The sequence below is a fragment of the Mauremys reevesii genome, linkage group 13 (genome assembly GCF_016161935.1).
Source record: "Mauremys reevesii isolate NIE-2019 linkage group 13, ASM1616193v1, whole genome shotgun sequence".
In the NCBI taxonomy this organism is placed as follows: Eukaryota; Metazoa; Chordata; order Testudines; family Geoemydidae; genus Mauremys; species Mauremys reevesii.
In genome coordinates, this window is record NC_052635.1 from 38370527 (window position 1) to 38398479 (window position 27953).

A 27953-nucleotide genomic window follows, 5' to 3' on the forward strand; every position below is an offset into this window, starting at 1 on the left:
TGAAGCAGAGCCTTGGATTTTAACTTCCCTGTTTTATCCCTTCATTAAGCCCAAAGAAATCTCCCTAGGTTTATAAAGCTATATTAATTAAGAAAGTGCAAGATTTTGTGTCTATGGGTAAGTTCAGAATCATAGAGTTGAAGAGGAAGTTTGATCAGGTTATTGCTTTTGCTAGACACAGAATACTAAAGGCTAAATTGATATATAGCTCCCCTGTTACCAACCCTGAACTTAGCCACCTTGAGTACAGACACTGATGCAGAAAGGAATTAGAGGTGTTCTAATTGTGAGCTTTACGCTTACATTACCAGTGCTTCAGGCACTTGCAAAGTCTTCAGAGCCTGGTGGGACATGAAGGATAATAAAGGTTTCTTCAGAGTATGACAAAATAGAATTGTTAATATGGAAAATCCAGGGGACAAAACTCACTTATTAAAAAGACACATGCTGCCATATTTACTTCAGCAAACTTCCTTGAGAGAAAGAACATATGACTTCAAGTCTGAGGGATCTAAAAAAGAGCAGCCTGTCCACACTAGCATGTTCAAAGATCAAATCTGTGCAGACAGGTTAATTATTCCAATCCTATTCAGGAAGTTTGACTTGTCTGACTGGGTACCTATCTACTATTCTTACAGCTGCAATGTACAGGCCACAGACACAACCCATCGGCGGGGGTGGGGGGTGGGACTTGAAGATCAGTAAAGCAATCTACTTTAAAAAAAAACCACGGAAAGAGTTAGAGACTAAAGCATTTCAAAAGAAACCCTTCCATCCCACAGAAAGGGAAGAAACTGCTCCATTTCTTTCTAAATTCCTACCGTTTCCAAGAAATATAGAAGTCAAGCCATCCCCAATCTCTTGGAATGTGCAGTAACAGAAGTTACAACTCCTTGTGCTTTTAACAATACCAGTGTGCAAGATAAAAATAGAATTAAAATATTCCAAAGCTCTGTACAAACTAGAGATGAGCTACTATGTATCCACAGGAAACTAAGCAGCCATCTCTTGGACAGAATTCCAGTCTAGACAGAGTCCTTAGTCAAATAGATCATGTGGTCTCAATCCTTACTAGACAGAAGATTGCCTCATATGTCACCTTGAATAGTTCTATAAAATTAGTGTGATTCACGTTCATCTTTCAGAGACATGATGGAGACTGAACTGTCTCCTTTCTGCAAACCAAACACCCGCTACCAGGAGTTCCTCAAGGTCATCTCTAGGGCAGTGCAGATGGGTATTCACTGAGGCTGTGTATATCAGAAAAGAACTGACAGTACTGAAAAGTGAAGCCCCTGAGTCAACAGAAAATTTGGTTTCTCATTATTGCCAGTTCCGGAGCCTTTGCAAACACAAATATTCACCGCAGGAAAAAAGCTCATGAAAGAAAAATACTGTAATCAGCTCAAAGCTGGCACTTCCATGCCACCTGACGTGCCAACTGTCAAAAATACAATTGCAGTGGAAGTCATCTCTATGCCTTTCCCTTGTGTAACAGTGGTTGGGCATTGGAACCCAAATGCCCATATGTGTTCCATAGAATTCTGTTTTTAATCACTACCGGTGATATGATGTATAAACCCTGCACCAATCAGGAATGGGTTAAGGGGTTGCTCTGGGCTGGAGTGGCCCCGCCCCATCACACCTGTAAGTCATGATAAGAATGGAGATGGGGTTCACGAGCAGGAAAGCTCAGTTCAGTAGCAGGCTGTTCTGGGAGGTGAGCAGGATGCTGAGCTTCCCAGCTCCCTGGGAGAGGCTGGCAGAGGGCAGAGCCTAATCCCTTGCCTAAAAGAAGCACATGTCACCTTGAGGTGAAGAGGGCTGTATCCTGTTCCTTCTGCTGGTGATCCAGTGGACTTTAAACCAGACTGTGGTCCACTGCAGGCCCATCTGAAGGAAGACAGGTCAGTGGCCCAGTAGGGATAGGCTGATTATGTCCTTTTCCTTCATTTATTATCTTGCTTATAAGATGTTAGTTCCATCAAAACCCCAGAAGGGATGAGCATCCAGAGAAACTCAGCTGGACAGCTGAGACTCCTTCCCCTTCATAGTGCTACTAAGCACCCCACCTGAGTGACTGGACCCGGCGTGAGTGTACAAAACCATCAGAACCCAAGGGGGTGCTGCTGAAGGACCAGAACCCTGCCATGGCCACTTCATGGTAATTTGCAACCCTTGCAATTACAGAGCAATTTATTTGTTTTGCGGTAGATGCAGCAGAAATACTTCTCTTGAGGTGAATCAATAGTGGAATATGCCTGCAGAGAGATAATATTTTACAGTGGATAGTTGACTAATACATTTTTTTTATTTGCTGTCTAACAGAGAGCCATTAACTTTCTCTCTGGGCAGTTCTAATATTAAGTGTATATGTGTGCGGTGGATGGTCAGGAGAGACAACAATTGATTATTACATAGACCTATGTGCCAAAACTCATAATAAGATAATTAAAAAGTCCATCACAATGGATATTGAACTGCACACATGGATTATGAAGTCTCTCTGGAATGTTTCTTTGAAATGAATGCCACACTGTTGGAAAGGAGAGAATGGAGAATGAAGTTGTCTATCTATCCAAGGGAGATATCTGGCATGGACATTGGCAGTGCAATTCTTTTCACACCTCATCAGTGTTTTGTCTGCCTGTTTTATCCACACAAAACATCTATACCACTTAGTTAGAGGCAATGTTGCATGAGTAAAATCTGCAGATTAGGCCCACAGTCCTTTCCTGGAGGAACCGACTCAAAGGACAAAAGAATAGTTCAGATTCCATGAGCAGCTAGTTTCTGCTGAGACTGTCCACGGGGGGAAATAGTTGTAGCGAATTTTGTGATGTGTAGTGAATTTTGAGCCCTAAGAACATGATCCGGCGTCTCCTGAAGTCAGTGGAAAGGCTGACATTGACTTCATTGGATTAGCTCTTAAGAATGGGACAGAGACCAAGAAATGCATTTCACGTGGTTATGATGTTCTGACACTACTGACCTGTGCTATATTTGAACCAGTGAGGCTCCCTTTTCCCTTACTAATCCCCCAGCCATCCAGTATACCAGGCTCTTTGGAAATCATTTCAAAATGTGCGTCACTACGTTAGTGAAATCAGAGCCAGCGTTGTCAAAAGGTCAAGATTGAAAAGATTTTTTTCATGTCTCCCATTCCCTACCGCATTTTCTATACAGGTTATTTAATTCCACCTGCATTCAGAGTCTGCCCAATATCACGGCTGGTGGTAAAGTGTAAACATAAAAGGGCATATTCCACCTTATACTAATGATAATTACCTGGGATGTTAGCTGATCTGTCTCTTTGAAGGAAATATCTGTTTCTTTGCTGAAAGGTAAAAGAGTGGACATAAACCCTTTGTATACCTTAGAGAGCCAAAAATGCCCTCTTTCTACTTATGGTCTGATCCTCCAAGATGCTCCATATGTCCTGAGAGCTCCAAACACCCTCAATTCGCATTGACTTAGACAAGAGTTGAAGCTCCCTCCCCACTCACAGGAGGATCAGAACAATACTTCACTGAGTCCCCACCTTAGCCCAAAGAGAGTTAATTTATCAAATTCTAGACTATGACATCAGCAATTTCATCCTCAAAAGGATACCTATAAACATAGAAAACTATACTCCTATGGAACAGACCAGGCTCACAATTTACGAATATAAAGATCAAGGCTCCAAAATGAAAACACTTAACTCATCAGCAACCATCCAGATAGATACCATATTTAAGAATCTCATATTAGAAGCCCTGATCATCACTGAACAGAAAGCACAGCAATTTTCTCCAGGCCATTACCCGGATCTTGGGGAATAGTTTGACAAAGGGACCTAGCAGGCTAAAATGAAACTTGCAATGGGTAAAGATCTGGGAATCAGGAAACCTGGCTTCTATTTAGGTCTTTGCCAATGGCTAACTATGTAAATTTGGGCACTGGCAAGTCTCTTGGGCCCAGATCCTCAAAGGTATTTAGGCATCTAACGTTCATTAATTTCAATAGGAATTAGGCACCTAAATTTCTTTGAGTTTCTGGACTTTCGGCCAGAATTTGCACACGAGGGTGCCTAAAGTTAAGGTGCTAAATCTGTTTCCCAAACTTTAGGTATTCCCATTTGAAACATTCAGTCTCATCTTCTCTGTGCCTTTACATAATGGACAAGTTGTGAAGCTGTATAAATCAATGTTTGTTAGAGTTGGTGAAAAACCTTCCATCAAAACATTTTTTTCAGTGGAAGATGGTTTTTCTACAGCGTGGAAACTGTCATGGAAAAATGTCATTCTTCTTTTAAAATGATATTCCATTTAACTGCATTACTAACTGAGTGTAAATAAACACACTCTTCTTCAAATAACTTTACAAACAGTGATAAGCTAAACCGGGTGACACTTTTTGAGGTAGGAGTTATAATTAGTGCCATTTTACAGATGAGGAAACTGAGTAAAAGTGCCAAAGGACAGAATCAACATCTCTGTCAAAGCCAATATTAGAACACTGGAATTCCTAATCCTCTTTGTGCTTAGAAAACCCTTTGTGCTCAAATAAATCAACTTTAAAAGGATGTGCAATGTATTAAGTTTAAATTCTGCTGCCCTTACTCTTGCAAAACTCCCATGGAGGCCATTTTGCATGAGCAAAAGCTGCAGGACTTGGCACAATATTACAAACAGTTATTTGGGCCCTGTTTATGAAGTGATGACCTGACAATATACTAGTCAAGAAATACCAGCTGGTGAAACTCGATACACTGTTTATACAACACTAAGACAAGCAACTGAAAATTCATTAATAGGGCAGCTTCTTTGTAATACATTGTCTAAATCCATGCCCTTGGGAGAGAAATACAACTGAAAAGGTTTAAATAAATGTGTAATATTTAGTTACCAATATTTCACCTATAGGGGACATTCTTCTTTTAAAATGATACTCCATTTAACTGCATTACTAATCGAGTGTAAATAATCACAGTCTTCTTCAAAACACTTTACAAACCATGATAAGTTAAACCAGATGACTCTTTCTGCCATTTTACAGATGGGGAAACTGAGTAAAAGTGCCCAAGCACAGAGACAACGTCTCTGTCAAAGCCAATGTTAGAACTCTGGAATTCCTAATCCTCTGTCTCTGTGCTTAGAAATCCCTTTGTTCTCAAATAAATCAACTTTAATAGTATATGCAATGTATTAAGTTTAAAAGTTTGATTCAAATTCTTAGGATTACTTTTCATTTTTTAAAACACTAGTGCCTCAGTTTGGCAAAACATTTAAATATTTGTGTAAGTCCATCCTTATTCAGCAAAGCACTTAAGCACACACTTTTATTGCAAAAACATACTCAAGTCACTTTGAAGTCAATAGGACCTAAGCCAGGGGTCCCCAACACGGTGCCCGCGGGCGCCATTGTGCCCAAGGGGGCATCTAAATGCACCCGCGTCCTGGCCGGCGGTGGAGCATCCGCTGAAATACCGCTGAATTTCAGCGGCATTTCAGCGGCGACGCCTCTCGATGACGTCGCCGACAAGTGACGTCATCGAGAGGTGTCGCTGCCGAAATGCCTCAGAAATTCGGCAGCATTTCGGCGGATGCTCCACTGGCGCCCACCAGACGAAAAGGTTGGGGACCACTGACCTAAGCACATGCGTAAAGTTAAGCATGTGCTTAAAGTGCATTGATTAATAGGGATAGAATCAGAGTATAGACTGGGACCTCCAATGTCACTTTTCATTACAAACTGAAAGATTTCACAACGTCCCTTTGATTTTGTGCTTATCACATATTAAACTATTTTAAAAATATATAGTCTGCAAAGAAACAATAGTCTACTAACAAGTTCTTCCCATTTATGGAAAGGTGAAATCCAGGAATGATTAATGAGGTGGCTCAGGAGGCGAACAGACTCCAAAGCAGATGAGGAAAAATGCAACCTGTAGATCAATCCATCCTCAGTCAGGGCATAGCAAACATTGTGGTCTCCAGCCTGTAATTCACTAGATTCAATATTAGGTCATTTAAGAATCCCTGTGTGACACAAATAGAAAAACAAGGTAGCAGCAGAAATATAATGATTAATTTTACATGGTGTAACTAGATCTGCATGGCAATTCCACTCCTCGGAAGCCCCTTGACAGCAGCTTTTTTTTCTTTTCTAGTCTATAATTGACACAGTGTTCCTGAAGACATGAAATCAGGTTGGTCAGGGTGGGAGGGAATGAATATCCTTTTTATAAAGAGATTTCACTGCAGTTGGGCACTGTACCATCAGCGACTTTGTCCGCAGAAGAATGAATGAAATGACTGATCTATTTCGTGTTGGTGAAGAAATACAGTACATATAAACACAAGAGCATTCCACTAAATGACCTTTTTATCACGGCACTAAAACTGATGTAGTCCAAGCATCTGCATATTTATTATTTGCCATGATATTGATGGAATCTCTAAAACCTAAATTAGCGTGGGATTCAACAGATACATTTAATTAAAAAAAACAGTACTGATTTGTTCCCTTTGAGTTGCAAGAATGAAAATACAAAACACATTCTCAATACATTCGCTGTGATAATACTATTAGGTATTGTCATAGCTGTAGAATTGTAGGACTAATTACCAGTTTTATGACTGATGAGCGGTAGAAACATACAACTTATTGAATTACATTATAACGAGCTTACATTGAATACTTGCAGATACAACTCATGAATAACAATGATGAGCCCAATCCTGCACCCAGAATCCTACCTGAAAGTAATAGCAAAACCACCACTGATTTCAATGAGAACAGGATTGGATCCATTAAATATTGTACCGCTCTCCCATTAGCATCAATGGGCTGGGGACTGGGGGGACGGGGGAGGAGAGGGGTCACACTGTATAATCACTTTTGGGGGAAGAGAATGAGTGTGCCGTCTTGGGTGAAAGTTCAGACATGTTCTTACTTGTCCCAAACTGGTTTCCAATCCTATAAAAGGCCTTGGCATACAGAGACCAAACTTCCAAGACTAGGTAAGTCTCCTGCACAAGAGTCAGCAAGCATTTGGAGACCACAGGAATAGGTGGACATTTGCTTCTGAAGAAGTGATGGTATCGCTTATAAGAAGTGAGCCCTTGCCCTCACAAAGACAACAAAAGAGACGAAGTTCTGATGAAAGTAGAGCCCTCACAAAGAAATAACAGGCCTGAGACTATAATAGGAGATACAGACTATACGGTTAACCCCTGGGGGAACCTTTAGACTTAGTAACATTTGCTCAAACACGTCCCACAAACATACCTATAAATTAGGTCTGGAATATAGCCCAAACTATAGGACTAATGGAGTGAGTGCAATCTATTTGTATGTGCGATTACAAGTATACCAATCTCCCTTGCGTATAGGATGTCAGACCTGGTCAGATGTGCTGCTTTCGAGTGGCTGAGTAACAGACTCTACAGGCCCTAATGTTGCTACAGTTAATGGAAAATTATTTATTTATTATTGTATCACAGTAAAGCTAACAGGCTAGTGGCCCATTTGTAAGAACATGCTTTAGCTCAAGAGGGTGAGATTTGTGTTTTTGTGTGGCGCAGAAGGCCTGGAGTTTTATTCCAGGCGATGAACATGACATCTCTGCAGGCAGTGTGTGGAATAATCAGCACATACAAAGTCCTGTGCAACTACCAAATTGTTAGATGATGGAGGATGGTTCTCTGATGTTTCTGAATGGGATCAATTTGAATTAAAAGCTGTCAATATTTTCCCTGAGCCCATGTAGTCATCTGAGATACCAGTAAAGTGGGTTAACTGATAGAACATAAGAATGGTCATATTGTGTCAGACCAATGGTCCATCTAGCCCAGAATCCTGTCTTCCAACAGTGGCCAATGCCAGATGTTTCTGAGGGAGTGAACAGAACAGGGTAATTATCACATGATCCATCTCATGTCATCCAGTCCCAGGATCTAGCAGTCAGAGGTTTAGGGGCACCTCAGAGCATGGGGTTGCATCCCTGACCATCCTGGCTAATAGCCATTGATGGACCCATCCTCCATCAACTGATCTATTTATTTTCTGAACTCAGTTATACTTTTGGCCTTTACAACATCCCCTGGAAACAAGCTCTCCAGGTTGACTGCATTGTGAAAAGAAGTACTTCCTTAAGTTTGTTTATTAACTTCATCGGGTGACCCCTGGGTTGTGTGTTATGTGGATTGTGCTATGTTCAGCTGGATGTGCTGGACATCTGGAGCCACTCTTTTAAAATGCACCTGTGTTTTAATTATCCAAGACTTAAAAGGTCAGTGGGAGTTTAAAGAAGGACATTATTTCCTGAAAAGTATATGTACTAGACCAGTGGTTCTCAAAGCCAGTCCGCCGCGTGTTCGGGGAAAGCCCCTGGTGGGCAGGGCTGGTTTGTTTACCTGCTGTGTCCACAGGTTCGGCCGATCGTGGCTCCCACTGGCTGCGGTTCACCGCTTCAGGCCAATGGGGGCAGCAGGAAGCAGTGGCCAGCACATCCCTCGGCCCACGCCACTTCCCACAGCCCCCATTGGCCTAGAGCGCTGAACCTCAGCCAGTGGGAGCCACGATCGGCCGAACCTGCAGATGCAGCAGGTAAACAAACCGGCCTGGCCTGGTCCGCCAGGGGCTTTCCCTGAACAAGCAGTGGACTGGCTTTGAGAACCACTGTACTAGACTAAATCATGGTGCTCACTAGTGTGAAACATCTTAGGGGCACCTATGGAGAAGAGAGGTGAGCTAGAGCCAAGAGGGGGGAGCAAAGGCCAAGCAGCTGATAGAAAGAGCCAAACAACTGAGAGGTTGAAGATTGGGGATCCTAGAGACAAAATGTGTGGGGAGAACTGGAAGCAGAAGGAGGTGAAAATAATCCATTGTTACAGTAGGCCAAACTGCAATCTTGGATCCAAACCTCCCGGGAGATGAGAGATGAGACCCATGAAAATAGAAACCAAACAGCATCACACCAAGAGATCCAGCTCCCAAATCTCTGCAAACTGAACTGACTTGAAGAGGGGGCTCCATCCTGCAAGGTGCTGAGAGCCTTTTGACATAGAGTTGAAGATGCTCGTTGCCGTGCAGACTTGGGCCTGAAAGAGGAAGAACGATCCCAGGTTGTAAACAATATCGACACATTCCAGTTACTTATTTCACCATAGCAGGAGAATTAATTATTAAGCAATTACAGTTTAGAGTGTGGACAAAAAATCCAATGTAAGGCTCATCAGCTAGAGAATTTATAATGGTCCATAGCTATAAAAATATCCTCTCTAGGACCATATAATAGTTAAAGAGCTTTAGCCATTTTATAGTGGTTCTATGGAGCTCCTCAAAGCTTTTTGCAATTACTGCAGCTTGCAGCAAGGAAATGAAAAATCTCAGTCCAAGTCTAATGCTAGTTGCTGTAGACACCTGTTGTTGAACCACAAGGAAATACAGTCAAAAAAGCTCACAACATTCAGAGCTGTGTCCAGGGAACAATAATAACAATTTATAAAAAAAAAACCTAAACCACAGTGGATTTTAATAACATTTTCTAAAGGTTTTTAATACATTTTCCCCGTTCTTTCCTTTTCCTTCTCCATCTTCCCCAGCCTCAGCTGAACCCTCTCTGCCCTGGCCATCAGTAGTTTCAGTTACTATCAGCTAGGATGCTCGTGAGAACAGGTAACCTCTGGGAATTCCTAGCTGCACATACACTTTTTGGACACCTTCGGTCACAGAGTGAGGCATAGGTGGTCAGCAGCAGAAAGGTGTTTGTGATCTTCCAAGATGCTGCTGAACAGGGGATGAGGGAGGCAGGCAGACCTTTCTCCAGAAGATACCAGTGTTGAGATGGTACAAGTAGAAGAGAAACAGGACTGCTTAGCTGGTCCCACAAAGATGCCAGATGTGGTTAACTGCCCCACTCTGCCACGTGCTGGAGATCCAAAAGAAGGAGATTGCACTACAGGTCACAATGCCTCCCATTTCTCCTAGGAGAGGCCTCAAGCAATGAAGGAGTGGCTTAACAAGTTTCACAGTGTCCCTCCTTTGAGAGTCAGTGGGGGCCAGGTTTCAGGTTAACGTGCATCCAAAAACCCAAAGAAAATCTTACAATCCCAGGCAAACTGAACCCAGTAGCATCTGCTCAGCCACCATTCTGACTCAGAGGGAAAGATGCCCAACATGTCCAGAAATCCTCACCACATAGAGTATTTTTTAAAACTTGGCAGCTAAAAAATAGATTGTTTCGCCTCACCAATAGGCCTGCAAGAAATAAAGTAGGTGTGCTCAGAGTCCTGGGAAAGAGGTGCTCCACAAACACATCCCCCTGTCTATGCAGACAAAAGTCCATGTGAAAACGGAAGATTATTGAATGCTGCTGGAAATGGTGTTAACATATCCTCTGGGACCAATGCACCCTGACCCCATCACCAGGGTCAGAGAGGGCAGTAAAGAGTCAACGGCAGTGTAGCCAACAAAGTTCTTGTGCTGCATTGCTATGCTAGGGAATAGGGGATGTAAAGTAGCATGGAAGGAGAAAAACACCACATCTGGCCAAGGATAAGCAGAGAAAGGACCCATCTTTTTCTTTTGTTCCTCAGCTTTTGAGCTCTTCAGCAGCTACGTGTCCCCCCATTACCACATTCTCACCAAGGGCCTGATCCAAAGCCCAGAGAAGTTAATGGGAGACTTTCTACTGACTTCAATGGGCTTTGGATCAAGCCTCAAATCCACAGCGTTGTTGGTGACTCTATAGTCCAAGTGCTTCACATTCAAAGCCACCAAAGTCTCTGTCTAATTCGCTCCTCCCTGTGAAATTTTACACGGACAATGAACACATGGGCCTGATGAAATAAAGCAAGATATTCACTCATTTTTTTAAAAAATATTGTTTCTAATGAGTTCAAATCAAAATAGAAATGAAACAAGATGAATGTGTGTTTCCTTTTTCTTTTGGCTTCGAAGAATGGATTTTTTCTATATGTTCTGAACCTGTTTTTCCTGAGATTGCATCTGAGTTCTATCAATCTATTTCAGTTAATCTTTCTAAAGGTAAATACTTTCTGGTATCGTCCTAAATTTAAGTCTGCAGCTTCCAGAGGAGCCCTGAATCCCCCTAAAGACGGCTCGCTTTAATTTATAATCTCCACCTTCTGTTATAAAATAAATGTCAAGATGATGGAAAGCTGCCTTTCTAGGTCAAACATTTGGAGAAAAGTTGGGAAGAGGAGGGGGAAAATTCCCTATTAAATCAAGAAAGTTCTCTAATGATTTGTAAAACATCTTAATTGCTTTAGCACAATCTACAGGCTTCACTTTCATGTCTCAGGCAGGACATATAACTCAGCCTAATATTTCAGAATTAGCAACTTGCAGAAGTAACCAGACTATAATCGTCCTAGTCATGGGTTAGACTTTCTGAGGTCTCATCAGCACACCACAGCCTCTGTCTTTAAGTGATTTGTGTAACTGCAGGCTTATCTTCAAAGAGCAGATGTATGAACTATCATTTTTGATTAAAGCCATCCAGTCGGAATAAAAAAAAATCATCTGTTCACTGCAGCTAGAATCATCTATTTTAAATACATTTACATATCCCCTTAGCTGTCCAACCATTTCCCCCCCTTTCCCTCCTTTCTGCAGCTTGGAATCCTGCCACATTTATATTTTGTGCTAAATACTCAGGGTCCTAATTAACAGAAATGGGATGTCAGCAGGGTACCAGTCAGCAAGGAATGATTTTTGCTTCACTGGGATGCAGTGCAGCATGGAGCAAATACTTCACATCCCATGCAGAGGAGCTGGATGGAGCACATTGCAGAGCAAGTGAAATGGGAGTATTTGGGCATTTTGAAAATTTTGTGACATGGCCAAAAAAAAAATCTCAATGTTCCAGTGGCAGCTTTGCAAGTTTTAGGGTTTTTTGCTGGTATAACCCTAAAATAATTCAAAGTTGAGCATGTGACTTATTCCAAAAGAGGGCACATTTTCAGAGTCTGATCCCACAGTCCTTCTGCTCCCATTAACATTGACCCAGTTCTGGGCACAGACCAGGAGCTTTATATGCTCAACATAGGCTTGATCCAAAACTCACTGAAGTGAAGGGGATTCTTTGCACTGACTTCAATGGCCTTTGTGTAAGGCCCAGTCAGTGCTAAACAACGAGGAAATTTAGAGACGATTAAACCTATTTCATAGATTATAAACCGCTGGGGGCAGGAGCAGTCTCCCTTGGGTGCTGGGTGTTGGTGGTGGCCTGTGATATACAGGAGGTCAGACCAGATGGTCTGGGAGTCCCTTCTGGCCTTAAACTCTATATGACTCTGTGTGTCCCACACATCTCCAAAACTAATGCTTGGGGCATTAGCCCAAAATATAGTCAAAGCTTATTCTGTTGGCTGGGGTTGGCGGAGCAGACCCATGAGCATATCTAACTGGCACAACTTTTACAAACTCGCTGGCCAGATCTGATGGTCTTGATTTGAAACAGGAGTTTCCTTTCTCTGAGGTGAACTACCTGACACAGCGGATGAGCCCCACTTGATGCATAGAGCTGGAGTGACTTGCCCAAGGTCACCCAGCATGTCTGTGCAGGGGCGGCTCTACAAATCAGGCTGCCCCAAGCAGCACGGAGCGCTGCGCCGCCCTTCCCCAGTCCCGCGGCGGGTCCCCTCTTCCCGCGGCTCCGGCATCCTGGGGAGGGCGGTATTTGGCTCCGGTTGAGCTCCCGCCGGCATGCCTGCGGCAGGTCCACCGGAGCCCGGGACGAGCGGACCTGCCGCAGTCATGCCTGCGGGAGCTCAACCGGAGCCGCGGGAAGACGGGACCCGCCGCAGGCATGACTGCGGCAGGTCCGCTCGTCCCGGGCTCCGGTGGACCTGCCGCAGGCATGCCGGCGGGAGCTCCACCGGAGCCAAATGACGCCCTCCCCAGGATGCCGCCCCAAGCAGGTGCTTGGCCCGCTGGTGCCTAGAGCCGCCCCTGTGTCTGTGGCAGAGCCAGGAATAAAACCCAGGTCACCTGAGTCCCACTCCTGCACCCTCCCCGCATTGCCAAAACTAACATGCCTCCCACATGAGCTTATTTAGGGTACAATCCTGCAGTATTGAAGTCTCTGGGAGTTTTGCCATTGACGTCAGTGGGAGTCATTTGAAGGGGTGTTTTTCAGGGTGTGAGCCACACAGATCCCAAGGTCTTTAGCAGGATTTGAGCAAGTATAAAGCCTTGAACAACCAGGGACCCATGTGTTTGCTTTGTGAGAGCTTATTTTTGGTGCGATTTCATGAAAATCCTGAACTCTTGCACTCTTTCCCCCATGTAATGTAAAAGTGGTATGGGGGCATGAATAATCCCCACATTAGGGGCATCTCCTGAGAGTCACTGAGCACCCACAATCCCATAGAAAGTGACGGTGTTCAGCACCTTGCAGCACTAGATCCAGTAACCAGTATTTTTAGCCCCTTTGTAATAGCCCCGGTGTTTAACATCCACGTCCACCACACACACACAGAGCCAAACACAAGCAGTGTTTAAAGGGAAAACCCTCGCCGACCCTCAACTAGCACATAGCTGGGCACTAATGGTTATGCTATTGCCATAATTAATTAGTTTAATTCTGCTCTATGCAAAAATCCAAAAGGAGAATCAAGAGAAAATGATTTACGCCTCTGAAACACAAGCCAGACTCTCTCAAGCTCTGTGTGTTTCTGTCTGTCTCTCTCGCCAGAAATAATCTGTTTCTGAAAACAGCCAAGGATGCAGAAGCAACAAAAACACGTGGATTTCAAGGTCAGATTGATCTGAGCACTGATCTGTCTTTTCTACAAATCTTTGAAACCCTCACCTTCTGTAGCTCTGATTCTTTTCATCAGACAGTTATAATAACAACGATTACCGCTCATATCTGGACAGGTAACTAACAGAAATAATTTTAGATGCACACTGAGATTTAGAATGGACTACACTTAGGCATTTTCCATTACTGATATCATGCTTTTTCACTCCCCGCTTTTTATAATAAGCCCTTCAAGCTAAAATGTGTTCCCTCTCCAGAATTTCTTTCACCTCCATCTCTTGTTAGTTTGTTCTTGTAGGAGCTAATGAGTACATGGCTGTTTTTAAATAAAAGAAATGCTAGAATAGGTTCTGGTTACTTGGGGAGGCAAATTAAAACATGGTATGGCTGTACATAATAGTAACAACCCAGATCCTTTCCAGTGTCTGAGTTGAGCTCAGCACACTCAAGAACAGGTGGGGGTCAAAGTAGTCTTAAACCACTTTCAAGTATCCCTCAAACGGGGGATGTCTGGCCGCTGATACAGTCACTAGCACAGGGGTCGGCAGCCTTTCAGAAGTGCTGTGCCGAGTCTTCATTTATTCACTCTAATTTAAGGTTTCGCGTGCCAGTCATACATTTTAATGTTTTTAGAAGGTCTCTTTCTATAAGTCTATAATATATAACTAAACTATTGTATGTAAGTAAACAAGGTTTTTAAAATGTTTAAGAAGCTTCATTTAAAATTAAATTAAAATGCAGAGCCCCCCAGACTGGTGGCCAGGACCCGGGCAGTGTGAGTGCCACTGAAAATCAGCTCACGTGCTGCCTTCAGCACACGTGCCATAGGTTGCCTACCCCTGCACTCGCATAAAGTAGATCAGTCACAAGACTGCTTTACATAGTGCCCACTACTAATGCCTCCTATGCCACCCATAATCCCTATGCTTCAGCCAGCTCTCTGCAGAAGCATAAAATAATGAAGCCTCCTGTATGCCCTGTAGAGACAAAGTGGGGACAGTGTAGAAGTCAATGGAACACCTCTATCCCAGCCGACGATTGTCCCAAGTAGAATGGGCTGTGTCTCCATGTTCAGAGATGCTTTAGGCCTGGTGTACATGAAAGGCAGAACAGAAGCAGACATTTTAGAGGTAACCAAACCTTTGCAGCTTCTCTTTAAGATAAGGCCTGGACAAAATCAATACACATGGAAACCCATTCAATACATATGGGTTTTGTCTGATCTCATTGAAACCAGTGTAACGGTATTACAGTTAATAGAATTCTGCAGGAGCCAAGGCAGTGGGAGTTGATGGTTCTCAACACCACACAGGATCCAACCCAAAGTTACCTCTAGCACCAGGAGACAATTTATTCAATGAATTTAGCCATTGTCCTGTGCACAAATTCAGTTGTCACAGTTTGTTCACTTCTTGGAATCACATGTCAAATGGCTTATTCCAGTACATTTCAGCCTATGGGCAGCACGTGAATTATCCTCTGTAGCTATTATTTTGAGTATCCACCAGTTATAACGGACTATTCATCCTGTGTCCATGGTCACATGGTGTCCTCACTGCTCGCTCAATGCATGACTAAAACTTCTATCAACATGAGGCTCGCTTGCCCACTACGAGTAGAAATATTTGTGCCCAAACATATTGACACACGTATTCTGAACGCGTCCTCTTCACACAAACATTCCTATGAGTATAAAACTGTATAAATATCCATGAAATGGAAATAAATGAACACTTGTGAATATTTTCCTTTCATTATCCCCACCAGCTCATCTCTCTCACAAGCCATAAGAGGCCTTTTGTAGTTAAAGACATTTCTTTGGCAGGATATTGTATAAGAGCATGCAATATGTCTGCGTGCACAGCAGTTGGCCTATGGATAAATAGAAAGCTACAGGCTTGTAGTGATTCCAGATCTTTGATCATTGTTAAGACCATAGGAAAATATGCTGCAGAAAAACACCAAAAAACTCAAAAGAAAATTAAAAAAAGAAATGAGATAGCTCCTTTTTATAGCTATGAAAGAAGGTATGCATATTCATCTTCATCTAACTCTGAATCAAATCCCTAGACAATCGGCAGTTATTTTGATTAGACAGATTAAATATATGATAGAACAATTAATTAGATTTTGAGTTTTTTGGGCCAGGGACCATCTTTTTTGTTTTCTGTTTGCACAGCCCCTAGCACAATGCTCCATGACTGGCACACCTATGAGGTATCGTAATAAATAAATAAATAAATAAATAAATAATAGATAAATAATGACTTAACACTGGTGACACAATAACAGATTCATAATAGATTGTTGGAACAAGGTTTGAAACACCAGAAAAAAACAATTATGAGCAAAAACAAATATATAGCAGGGAAATTTAAATGGAAAATTTCCAGCCCAGTTTTTGCTCCTATAGGATATTCATAGATTTAAAGGCTAGAAGGAATCACTATGAACAAGTAGTCTGAGCTTCTGCTTCACACAGGCCATAGAATTTCAACCAGTAATTCTTGCATCAAGCCTACAACTTCTGGCTTGAGCTAGAGCAAATCTTTTAGAAAGAGCTCCACTCTTGATATAAAGTCTTCAAGAGCTGGAGAATCCACTACAGCCTTAGGTAGGTTGTGTCAGTGGTTAATTACCTTCATGTTACATGTAGATTAAGATTAAAGCAGTCCAAGGCACTTGTTTTTCATTAATTTTAATGGAATATAGCTGGCTAAATCCACTAGGCTGCTTTAAAATCTCAAGCGCATCTCTCAGTGGCTTCAGTGGAAATTGCTCATATATAGCAAAGGGGAAATCAGGTCCTGGAGTTGGAAGACTAGTACTTGGAAGTTATTAGTGTGGCACATTCTATGACTTTCAACAGGAATGTTCAACCCAGTCCCCTACACCACTTTACATGCTAATAAAACATGAGTTATGATGATGGCTGGTGATAATTATTAATATGCCAACTGTATATGCCAGTATTAAAATACTACCTAGGTGCTGGAAGGCAGCAGCAGGTGTTGGAATGGAAAGAAATAATTTTAATCACTGGTGATGGCTTTTTATTATGTCAGACTCCAGTGAGAAAGGAGAGAGAGAGGAGCACATGGTAGGAATGAGAGAAAGGACATACTGAGGTAAATAATATACAGAAATCTCCTCTTGGTTACTTACAGTTGAAAACAGATCTCAGCTGAAGAGTGGGCAAACAGACATGTTAGGGGCCCAGTTATGGGAGTTATGCTATCAATTCTCATGGGCCAGCTCTTACGCTGCTGCATCCTTATTCGGGCCAGCTCCCATTGATTTTCAAAGGGGCTGAAGGATTTGACCAACTGGTTCTAAATAACTGTTTACCATACGCCTCCATGGACATTTCTGCTGGAAATTCCCAACAGGTCCAGAAGATGCTGCTGCATTAACTGACTCTTAAGAGCCTTCAGAAGCAAAAATGTTTTAGTTAAAACTCATGGATAATTTCAAAGCCAAGCTGTACTTTCCTGAAACGTGGACATTACTCAGTAGAAAGGGTTTATCTGCTAATAATATTAACATTCTTGTTTTTGTTTACTTTATTAGCTCCTGTTTGCTGTCATGCTAAGAAGATATTATCACAGCCATGCACAATATATCACGCCATAAGCTCCTGCATGCGAAACACTTACACTGGGCATCCAGTGGATACTCCCTACTATCCTTGATTGCAAAAATAATAAGACAGGTGAATCAGAGAGTACATTCTGCAGGCTCTTTATGATCCTTTTCACAGTAACTCTGGAATGGCGTAAGGAGTGGGTTATAAAGGTTTCTCTAATTAGAGGCATGAATATTCCAACCAATTTGGAGCTGCTAGGCAGGAGTTTTTTTATCTGCACAGAGGAATGCGGGGATTTGTTCACAGCAGTGAATAATCTCAGCCAACCTCCCCATTTTCAGAGCACTTTGTAGGAGGTTAGATACTATTATACTGTCATTATACTCTGCATTACAGTACAGCTGAAATCTCTTGTGACTTTCTTCCTGGAAAAGTTATTCAGTGGCAGTGGAAGCATGTTGAAGTAGTCTTTCGATGTGCAGATGAGTCCTATGAATGAGTAAAGTCCGAGATAGGGTCAATGCATGCACAGCCACATAAATAGAGATTTCAAAGTCATAAATGCCCATTCTCTTTTTAGATAGGGACTGGACTATGACAGCAAACCACAGGCATATTGGCCTGCTGCCAATAAAAACAATAGCAAAGCTTCCACTGACTTTGATGGAAGCAAGATTAAGCCCCAAACATGGGCTAAATACAATGGGATTTCTCACCGGAGTAAACTCTTGGATTTAGTCCTAAAGATCTAAGACCTTGTTTACACAGGGGAAATTGACTGACATAGCTGTTCTAGAATAACTCATCCATGTGGGTACTCTATGTCACAGTAAAAATGATTTTATTTTGGAATCATTACTCTGCTTTGTGAGCAGAGTAATTATTCCTGAATAAAGGCACTTTTATTCTGGAATAGTATACACATGGGGAGTTATTGCAGAATAGCTATTCCAGAATAGTTATGCAGGTCAATTTCCCTTTATAGACAAGACCGAAAACAGCTTGAGGGGGAAGAGAGAAAGGCTATGGGATAACTATATGCTGTTGTTTTGCTTTCATGTAAGAAGTAAAAATCCTGGCATCCAACCTCCAATGTGCTGCACCCTCTCCTTCCAATGAAGTCCAAGATAATTGAAGGCAATCAGTACTTTGTAAGAAGCATTCAGCCTTTTGCAAGGCTGATCCCCCTCCCAGGGCCCTATTCTCCTGCCCCAGGATATGAGTAGCTCTCACTGAAGTTAATAGGAGTTCTTGGTTCCTGTGACAGGAAGATAGGAAGCTGATAGACCTCAGTCATCTTCCTCATCCCTTACATTGAACTACAGATACCCAGTATTATCTTAGCAGGCATTTTAATATTGTATGTCAGAGATTAGTCCAGGGTTTCTCAAACAGGGGTCATCGCTTATGTAGGGGAAACCCCTGGCAGGCTGGGCCAGTGTGTTTACCGGCCCCATCCGCAGGTCCGGCCGATCGCGGCTCCCACTGGCCACGGATCACTGCTCCAGGCCAAGGGAGCTGCTGGAAGTGGCAGCCAGTAAGTCCCTCAGCCCATGCCACTTCCAGCAGCTCCCATTGGCCCGGAGCAGCGAACCACAGTCAGTGGGAGCCGCGATCGGCCGGACCTGCGGACGGGGCAGGTAAACACACCGTCCCGTCCCACCAGGGGCTTTCCCTACACAAGCGGCCACCCCTGTTTGAGAAACCCTGGATTAGTCTAATTAGCCCAGTGCAATGCTAGCACGTTAACTACACTACAACGGACTGAATGCCTTCATTTTGGAGAGGACTCCCACAGAAAATCTTTGAATTTTTACAATAAATTCTTGCCCATACTTTGCAGAGCAATAATAATGTAATACCACACTCTCTTCTCAGATAGCTGCAGGGTCCCTTTTAAATGAATTGGAACAAATAAACTATCCAACTAAATCCAGAAATATGACCCTTTTCAAAGGTAGAATCAAACAATACCCCAAACCAATCCACATTTTAAAAAAGAACAAACTTTTTTGTGCGCTTCCAAAGATTTACTCAGCAGGTAGTTGGCATTCAGAAAATTCAGCGCCACCAACAAAAATGGCTTCGTGTTTGAAGAGGTTTTTTTCTTTAGTGCTATTATTGCACTTATTTGACAAAGAGCATCATAGAAAACACTTCAGACATATTACAGTTGGTAACATTCAATGCAGCCTACCATCTTATGCTATTATTCAAGCAAACTTTTTAATATGTCTGTCCTGAGTGGTTTGTTTTTAAATTTTGAACTTTTTTCAAAACTTTCAGCCAGCCAGTGGTAGCTCTTGTTCAGTATTTAATAGTCAATCAATAATGTGTGGTTTTTTTATTCAAATGTATTCATTGAAGGTTGGCTTTGTTGTGACTGGGACTCAAAAATGTGGATTCATTTCCCATTTCTGTAGCACACTTCCAGTGTTTCCTTGGGGTAATCATTTCATCTCTCCATGACTTATTTCCCCATCAGTCAAATGGAAGTAATGATACTCCCTGCCCTACCTTTGTTTGTCTACTTACACTGGAAGCTCTTTGGGACAGGGACTGTCTCTTACTAATGTGTTTGTCCGTTGTCATCAATGGGAAGACAACTGAAACATTAAAAGACTTCAGATCATGCTTAAAGATGGTTGAGAATTTGCCATCAAAATGTTTTTCAATGGAAAATGCAGTTTCTGCTTTGTTGAAATTTTTCATGGGAAAAATTTTTATTTTGCAAAAAGTTTTCAATTTTCCATTGGGAAAATAAAAATGAAATATTTTGGTTTTGCTTAAATTGGCATTAATCTGTGTCCATCTGAGCTGCTGCAGTGTCTCATTGGAGCTGTAATCTGGGTGCCCCGTGCCTCAGTGCTCCTCTGTGAGTCTGGCTCCCTGGCTGGACTACATCTCTTATAATACACTCATGTCACCGTTCTGCGTGAATCACCACAGAGCATCATGGGAGTCATATGATCACAGTGCATTCTTTTTGTGATTCTTTACCAGTGTTGCATCTCACAGTGTAACTCTACTCCCACCCTATTCACCACTGCAATCCACCAGAGCCTGAATTTGTCGATCATTCAAGCATGATGCAAAACCATCTTCTTTCTGAGGCACTCAGGTGTGGGGGTGAGTTGATGGAATGAGAATATAGTGGGCTTGATTTGGTATGCTTATTCTATTGTGGTTCTCAGGGATAGATTGTTTGTTGGTTCTGAGCACGTGTGGATGTAAGTCATGGTGGACACATTTTCTATATGAATACTCTTGGTTTTAAATCCTGCAGTGCCTAGGGTTCTAGATTATTCCTACAGAAATTGCAGTCAGTTAGTGATACAGTATTTATATCTGATTCTATAATTCTGACAACAAATCACTTTAGAGCAGTTGAGGGCAAATTTCTTGTTCAACACACAGCAGTAGAATGGCAAATGTAAAGACTTACTTAGTATATAACTGAAGCACTTCATTTAGGTTATAGGAAATTTCCACTCTCAATTCTAGGCTGAGGGATCGAAAGAGGGACTTCTTCCTGTTTAGACGGGATAAACGAAAAACTGATTTGACAAGACCTTATTGCTGGTTGGGCTTAAACTGAATGTGTGGCCTAAACATCTTCTACAGCACAGATAAATAACCTCTAATTCCTATTCTTTCTATGGCATTGCCCATTTCTCCACTTTACCAACAAGCAGTTGAGACTCAGAGCCTGGCACACTTGAGCAATGAAAATACACCACATTTTGGAAATATGGGGCACCAGCCCAATACTCTGATGACAGAGTCATGCACAGCACAAATTTATATCACATTTGAGCCATTAAGGTCTGCGTACACCATGAAGACATGTGCTTGACCCTGGTGGGAAGGAAACTCTCACAATGATACTCTCTGCAGCAACACCAGAAGCTTAAGTAATGGCAGTGACAGATTCCAAATAGTTTCCCAACCAATTCTTCACAGTTGGAGTCTTGAGAAAGACTGAAAGGTCAATAGAGCGGCCAAGTCTCACATGTATGTCCTGAGACACACTCACTTATTTAGGATTCATTTAAAAGTTTTTCTTAAAGTCTCTCGTGCCTGTAAGGAAGGATTTTGAAATATCACAACTCAGGACCCCTCAAGCTTGTGAGGGAGGGGGTGGGATGGAGAGGTACTAATCAGAACTGTATGAAGATGCTGTGTTTTCCTCTCACAATAGAAAAGAAACTCCATTAGTGTCACGTTATTTGCCCAGTTTCCAGGATGTAATGAGGTAGCCCTAATCCAAACATTGTGAACAAAGCACTAGAAAACATGCCACAGGAAACAATCCTGCATTGCAGACAGAAGCATTAGATAACGTAAAAGGCTGTTCCATCTCTAAGTTCCATGATAATGTGAGTTGCTGCCTAATTTAATTATCGTTGTTTCCAGTGGAACCATTTTATAGTTACCATGTCACTGCTGCACAAGAACATGTGATAACCATACAGTTAATGTGCAACAGGGATATCAAAGAGAAAACACAGCTAGCATCCTGTATAGTCAAGATCCCATCATTACATCTGTATCCAAACATAGAATGGCTGGTAATTGGCACTATCACTATTAACAGACTGATGATGCTCAGTGAAACTGCTTCCTATCCCCTAAACAATCATGTCTATACTTTAACCTTTCTGAAGCATCATAATAATCATGTAGGAATCTCAATATTTATTAGAGACAGTCTCCCATACTGGCACAAAGGAATTCTGGGCATGATTCTGTTCTTACTTATGCTACTTTCACTCCGTTGTACGCCCATTGATTTGCATAGTTACCCCTGCCTTACCTTAGGGTGAGAGCAGAATCAGGCTCTGTTAGTTTATAGGTGTGATAGTTATTTCTATCTTCCCTAGGGTGCAATATTTTAGCTGGGCTGGATGGAAAATATAAGCTGTGCAAGGGGTTGAGTTGCTGCAGCTATTCAAAAAGAAACATGAGAAACCAAGTCACTTTATCATACAGAAAGAAAGAAAACCCCAAACTAACATTGCAGGAACTGTAATAGATTGTATCTATGCCCGCTAGCATGGCAAGAGAACGACCAACTATCCAGCGCCTATGTCAAGTGAAATCATACTGTTGCTCTACAAGTCATTCATATACAAACCGCATTTAAAGAAATATTCTACGATCTCTGAGAGGTTACCCCAAGAGCTACATTCACATGTGGGAGGAGCTACCATAGCTAGTGGATGTCAGTCATATTAAAACTCAAGCTGTGGGCACTCGGATGCAGTTGGTGCTGTCAAGTAACCCTGTGCTCAGCCGTCACAGAATGCAGAAACAGACAGCGATCCTGCTTCTACCATCAGCCCCACTGAGCTGACACTAGGGAGCTCACTCAGAAAGAAGCCCCACGGCGTGAAAGAACTGCACAGCGTCAAACAGGAGACAACAAGTGAAGCAAGCCTGGCTGTTTCAATACAGATAGAGAAATGGAACTAATTATTGATGCCAGCTCCTTGGGGATTAAGCATCATGCTTCAGAAAGAGACAAATGAGAGAGATCCAAGGGACACCTCCCTGCCACGTGCATACAGAGCACACCAGCAGAGGCCTGGGGAACGTACTGCCACAAGCATGGCCATTAGCTGTAGCACAGAGCTGTGGACATTACCCCTGAAGAAAGGCAATCCCTCCTCCGCACTAATAGTGATCATGAGATTATTTCCCTGGAACAGAGCAGGCATTTCAGGTGTCATTCTCAGAACCATGTACGTGCCTTCCTTAACAAGCATGAGAATCATCAACAGCCATTGCTGCTAGCTCTTTAGCTGATTACCTAGTTGAAAAGGAAGGCCAAGACTCCGGTGCAATTACTGGCCCTGGGTTCTGTTAACCAGCATTGACACTACACGCTTCTTTCAATATATGAGCTCAGTTTCCTTTTGCTATACGGCCTTCACTCCAGCCCATATCACTGCAAGTAAAGGGGCTGCAATAGCTTGCAGCAGAATTTCCTCAGCACAGGAGCAATGTACATAGGACGTATATGGTCCTATGCAATTCCTCACTTGCAGCTTCTTCCATAATGATGTGCTAAGGGCAGGCCCAGCCGGTGGAGACATGGTCACAGCACACTGCATTACAACTAACCTGGTGGCAGAGTAGACAATGGCAACCATACATGAATATCCCCAGTATCTGGGGACTCAGATACTGTGATGACAAGGGCAGTATAAGAACGTATATAGAATGGAATAGGCTTCCATAAGGTAGTGCAGGTCCCTGGGCTCTCTAATTTACAACCCCTGTCAAACCCAGAATCCAGGAGGCACAAATTGGCTTGAAGCCACCAATGCCCCCTTCCCACGCCACTCAGACCGGGCAGTATCTTTATGGCCTGTGGCACCGGAGAGGCACAGCATGTACTCAGAGCCATAGTACCCGAACAATGTTGTAGGGCCGAGAAGAAGGAGCAGCGTATGTCTCTCTAGCTCAGGTCTGCCTGATGAAACAGGAGGGTCTGGGGCGTCTGTGAGGCTGAAACCCAAAGGCAGGGCCGGTTCTAGGCCATGTGCTTGGGGGCGGCACTTCTCAAGGGGCGGCATTCCGGCCCTTTGGGGGCGGCTCTTTTCAAGGGGCGGCAGCGGCACTCCGTTTTGGTTTGGTTTTGGTTTTTTTTTGCTTCGGCGGCAGCACTCTGGCTTTTTTTTGTTGCTGTTGCTTAGGGGCGGCAAAAAACCTGGAGCCGGCCCTGCCCAAAGGTGAGACAACAACTAATTTTTCCTGGCGCAGTTTTACCCCTTTTCATTCTACTTAATGTTTCCAGACCTGAGCCTAAATCCTGACTATTGGCCTTTGAGCCATGAGCTCGTGAGAAGAAGCAGCTATAGGAAAGCCTGGAAATGTGCTCGACGCTTGTATTGGCATTGCAGGGGATGGTTTTGCTGGGATTGCTTTTGATGGAGTGACGTTAACTTAGGCCCTGATCCTATGACTGCTGGGGGTGCTCAGGACCTAGCTGAAGGTGCTCAGCACTGGCAGGATCGAGTCATTTGTACGCATTGGTACCAGGCCAGGTAACAAAAAGGAAACTTTTCCTTATTAACTGGCTGAAACAGCATGACTTTCATATTAGTCCCAGTGCCCCCTTAATCCAAAGTGGTTAGCTCTGAACACTGTAGAACTGCCACAAATAACAACCCAAAGAAATTCCATTTTCCAGAACACTTTAAAGCCAGTAAAATCCCAGCAGCGAGTTGTAAGTGATGATATATGAAGTGAAAAATGTTCGCCCTTCTAGCCTGAGTTCTCAGTGCACCACAAACACACCATGAGGTTTGCTGTCATATTCAGCACAGAAGCAGATGCCGACTGCATGCTTGACAGATGCTCAGGTATACGTACAGTGGGTATATTACAAGTTACAGATCTACATTTCAAGTGGGTTGAGAAGCTGGGTTTTGGAACAGCCAGTAAAAAGATCCCATTTGGACTGCTCTAAAATCTGAAGATAACAGGAGTTAGGCTCATGTGTAAGGATGACCTGAGTTGACTTTGTGCATGTTGTTTAACTCATGTTATATGGAAATAGCCATCGAGCCAGTGACAACACACTCTGTAGGACATTCATGAGAACAGATGCAATATGCAGTAGTTCTGTGGAAAGAGATGACTATACCAAAGTTTAGTTTGCAGTCAGAGGGTACTTGGGTAATGTGAATGTGTGCATGTAACAGGAAATAATATAGTTTGTTGCTCTATGGATACCAGTTGCCCAATGGCCCTTCTGAAAGCTGTTCATGTGGAATGGATATAACATTATGAAGTGAGTAGAATTTATAATAAGCCATGGCTGGGTTTCATCAATGACTTTTACAGCTTTTCACTTCCCAGATGCCATTTCTGCATTCAGAGATTAGGCTATAATGGGATGTACAGATGCATAGATATTTCCCCCTTCTTTCAACAGATTGATTTGAAGAATATGAACCACAAGCTCTGTGCCATGAATGGGAAAGGCAAATCTCCTAGCTTTCCGGAGAGCCTGTTTAAATTATTTGTTTCAGCAGTAGATTTTTTCGCAATATTTATGTTTACGGAAGAAAAAGTCCAATATAATCTTTCCAACAGACCTACAGACACTGAAAAGTTTATCTTCCTTCCCCCCTCCCCCGCCATCAGACATGGCTACAATATTTGCTAAATGTGCAATGGGGATAGAGTAAACTATGAGAATCTCACAAGAAGGCCACCAATTAAATTATCCTTCTCCATACTGAACAAGACAAAAGCAGACTAGTAGTTGGGAATGAGAGGACCTCAGGGGATCTTCTTTCAGGGTGATCTTCTTTTTCAGTAGAAAAAATGCATGTTAAAGCATTTAGTTAGTATTTGGGGAGGGGGAGAGGGGGAGATGTCCATCTGTTTAAGCAGCTGAAGAGAAAGCACAGACAAGGCTGATGGAGTCTTCCAATATCTCTGTGATTTTTATTTTGTTTCTCTTAGCACAGCACAATCCTGTTTATTCAAAGGTCACTGCGCTGAAAGCAATATCTGCAGAGCATAAGAACACTGACAACATAATCACATGGGGTAGAATAGTACAAGTTCCTTAGCCCTTCATCCCCTATACCTTTTGGGTCTGTTTATCGTTTTTACACATGTTAATGAAGACAATTCTATTGTCTTGAGTTTGCCTGTCCAAAATAAAACAAGTTCAATCCTTTGTTCTCACTCCATAAAAAATAATATGCTTGACTCACCAATAGAGAGAGCGAACCTGGAGTTTTGTTAACCATTTCATGAGTCAGACATGTCCAGGATACCCCAGGTCCATCTTATAGAGAGAGGTAAAAAATTATAAAGCTATTGTTGAAAGGGTAACAGAGGTCTATTGTTGAAAGGATAACTAATTAACCTCTGAGGACAGAAAGAAATAGCTTCCCATGGGATGGTGAAGCAAAATTAGCTGCATTAAGGGAGGTTTAAATACCTCCCTAAAGCATTACGCATTGGCCACTGTTGTAGACAGAATTTCAGTTTAGATGAAACATCAAACTGTCTAGCTATGGCAATTCCTAAATTCTTATGTGCTTTAGTTTCTAATTTCTCATGTTTTTATGTTTGAAGTACAGAACAGTTGTTTTCATTTCAATGTAGATCTAAGCTGAACAAAAATATCAAATCTCTTCATAGCTCAGGATACCCACTGATGCGACCCCAGGAAGTACCTCAGAGGGTACTTCCAGGAGTGCTATCACTGTATTAATTAAATGACAAAGTAATGATTGTAATCCTTAAGGGAAGATAGTAGGGGAAAGATGATATCTCCTTAGGTCCTTCAAAATTGTTGCTTTTGAAGCTCTGGAATATGGCTTATTTATTTTTTATCCAATCAGTTTCTCCTCTAACTATTTTTTCTTTAGACCTAATCCTGCTCCCACTTTAAAAAATTGTGATTTCACGGGTGCAGAATTAGGATGACCAGACAGCAAATGTGAAAAATCAGGACAGAGGGTAATAGGAGCCTACATAAGAAAAATACCCAAAAATCGGGCCTGACCCTATAAAATCAGGACATCTGGTCACCCTTTGCAGAATCAGGGTCTTTGTTGTTAACCCCAATGGCAGTGCTTCCTGCACTGCTAGCCAACAGACTAGTAGGATGCTAGAGACATATTTTTCCCTGTAACATCCCATAAATGTTTTTCTTTTTTTAAGAAAAAGGGAAACAAAGCACAACGCTGGAAAATGGAAGAAGAAAAAATCCCTGCTTTTAAAATTAATATGCCGCTTGTGAATCTCTGGCACAAAAGCCAGGAAGTATGAGGTTAAGGAGGACAGAACATCAGCTCACTCTGCAGTGCCGCTTTCTCCTTCCAAACAGCAGGTGCTGAATTTTGAATTTCTTGCCTTTTGTTCGAGTCTGCTCCTGTTGCCACTGACGTCAATGGGCGTTTTGCTGCTGACTTCTTTGAAAACCAGATTCGGCCCTTAATATGCATCAACACTTCCAGATTCATTTGATCACAGTGGTTTGGTTTGATTTTGTTACTGAAGCATAAATAAAAATGAGTCCTCAAATTTAAGAGATCCATCTTCTAAGCTTAGGTTGGGGAGCACTGCCTTAGATAAATTGGAGTCATTTTCACAACTTACCAGAGCAGGAATGGGAAGAGATATGCACAGAGCCATGCATAGGTGCAATAAGAAGAGAGCTGGACTGGGATTTATTCGCCTTAAACAAACAAAACAAAAAAGGATATTCCGCTCAGTGACGAAGGAAAGACTTTTATTGACTTCAAAATCCAGTGGACTCTGGAGCAGGCCTTAAATGCAATACAAGGTATAGGATGTTAAATGTTAAGTTACTTATGTCCTGGTCATTCCCTGACTGTACCCAATGAAGCCCATCAAGCTCTTTGTTCACTAGGTATGAGATTCACCCCATATAGAGGGCCAGCCCATTGCCTTTGCACCACTCCATTCTCATTTAAGGCCTCAAAACAGCACTTAAGTGTTGCCAGCACTGACGGCTTTGTGCTGATCCTTTGCAAGGGGTCGATTTCCCCCCAAGAGGCAGAAAAGTTTTGTTCGCATTGCTGGCCAGTG

The 27953-nt window shown here is 42.5% G+C and overlaps 1 long non-coding RNA gene across 3 annotated transcripts; it reads left to right on the top strand.

Moving 5' to 3' along the window:
• The first annotated feature begins 1631 nt into the window (after positions 1–1631).
• LOC120381108 lies at positions 1632–27259 on the top strand. Of its 3 annotated transcripts, XR_005587938.1 has the most exons (4): positions 1632–1907; positions 16846–16908; positions 17351–17492; positions 20370–20495. It is a non-coding gene; the product is annotated as an uncharacterized LOC120381108 (long non-coding RNA). The 3 variants fall into 3 exon arrangements; XR_005587939.1 differs by lacking the exons at positions 16846–16908; positions 20370–20495 and adding an exon at positions 27063–27259; XR_005587937.1 differs by lacking the exon at positions 16846–16908.
• The last annotated feature ends 694 nt before the right edge of the window (positions 27260–27953 follow it).